The sequence below is a fragment of the Orycteropus afer genome, unplaced genomic scaffold (genome assembly GCF_000298275.1).
Source record: "Orycteropus afer afer isolate SDZICR_OR568_19922 unplaced genomic scaffold, OryAfe1.0 scaffold00046, whole genome shotgun sequence".
NCBI lineage: Eukaryota > Metazoa > Chordata > Mammalia > Tubulidentata > Orycteropodidae > Orycteropus > Orycteropus afer.
The window spans coordinates 5,035,587-5,037,530 of record NW_006921633.1 but is presented as its reverse complement, the minus strand read 5'-3'; positions in this window follow the sequence as shown (position 1 = coordinate 5,037,530).

Sequence of the window (1,944 nt, the reverse complement as noted above, 5' to 3'; positions counted from 1 at the left end):
AGTATCAAAGAAAATATGCAGGATGCATAAATATTGGTAAATTTTTTTGGTAAGTTGACAAATCTATTAGACAAGACAAATATTTCAAAAAGAAATTGAAACGTGAAACACAAAAAATAAGAATGTGCATAATGACTCTCAAAGCAATTTGTAAGTTTTTTTTTTTTTTTGAGTTAAACATACACTTACCATATGACCCAGCAATCCTATTCTGAAGTAGCATTTTCAAGTTAAATGAAAACCTATTGCTCATACAAAAACATGTATGTGTATTGTTTATTATAGCTTTCTTAACTACTGTAACTGGAATAATAAAAAGTGTCCTTCAAATGAGTAATAATTAAATGGTGAAATACTGCTCAGCAATTTAAAAGAAATAAACTGAAACTCCTTCATTCAGGAAGATGAAGTAAAAATACTTCCTCCTATGTCCTCTGCTAAATATAAATAAAAACTCTGGACAATATATATATTCAAAGCATATATTAAATGACTGAACATTGGAGAAAAGTAAAATGGACTTTGTAACTTGGAATACAAGGAACAACATGGTCTAAATTCTCTAGGTATTTCATTTATTTATTTATTTTTACACCTCACATATCCATAATGGGTGTCAGATAAGCCAGCCATCAGAAATGCTAATGGTACAAACAGAAATGTCCAACAAAACAATGGCCAAAGGAATAGAAAATGTGCAATGTAGCAAGACATAAAACATTTAGACAATAATCACTCTATTCTAGCCAAACACCACAGGAAAAAAACTGTGACCTTTACTTCACCTATGCCAACAATGGTCAAATCAGGAACCTATACTGTGTCCCAACCCCCTTCCCTTATCCAAGGTAGTAACAGAAAAGGCCAAGTGTGTCAACAGAGGCCAAAAAGGGATTGTGGACTTCTGTCTTTACCTGGGGAGCTCCGATAATACAGTAGTTAAAGCACTCAGCTGTTAACCAAGAGGTCAACAGTTCAAACCCACCAGGTACTCTGTGGAAGAAAGATGAGAATTATAGCTTTGGAAATACTATAGTTCTATTCTGTCCCATAAGGTCACTATGAGTGGCAATTGACTCAACGGTTATGTGTTTGGCTTTGTTTTTTATCCTCACCTGGTGGTAACAAGATGGCATTCCTCCCTCCCTCTGCTTGATGAGTGTTAGAAGAAACCTGATAAAGCAGAAAGAAAAGAATACTGGGGACATTGAAGTAAGATCCAAATTCTCAAAACACAACGCCTAAAATGTTTAGGCTTTAGTAAAAAAATCACTCATCAATCAAGAACTAGGAAGATCTCAAACTAATAGAAAAAAAGAAAAAATCAATAGATACCTCTGCATATCTATTAGAAGCGCATGGTCACATATCTCCCATGGTAAAGAAATGCATAAATAAATGACCCCCACTGCCCTTTTCTTCCTCAGCTATTGCCTTATTTTTCTTCTCCTCTCCACAGCCAGATATATTGATTGGCCATCCCCCAACTTATCCTCTGTCAATTTTCTTTTCAGACTAAATTCCAAGTTAGAATTGCTACTCAAAAGAAATTTCATATATTAGCAGCTACTGTTTCTGTCATTAACTGAAAGAATAATGTGAAGCCATTCTTATCAGTGGTACTTTGCCAAGATTCATTGCCCAGCTTCTGTGTTTACAGGGACTGACCAAGTTAATAAACCAATTTCTTATAAAAATCTAATCTTAGTGGATAAAAAAGACTAAGTGATATACATAATTGTTAAAGAATGAAGAAAATGACACAAAAGGGTAAGAAGCCAAGTTAAACTCATATATTAAAATACATAAAATGTATGCAAATCTAAGTATTATTAAGTTTTTTACCTAGAATTTTATTTCTAATATGGATTTGGATTTTGTGAAGCATTTATAGATTAATTTTGGAAACTCTTAACTTTAACAACAACATCCTCATTTTAAAGT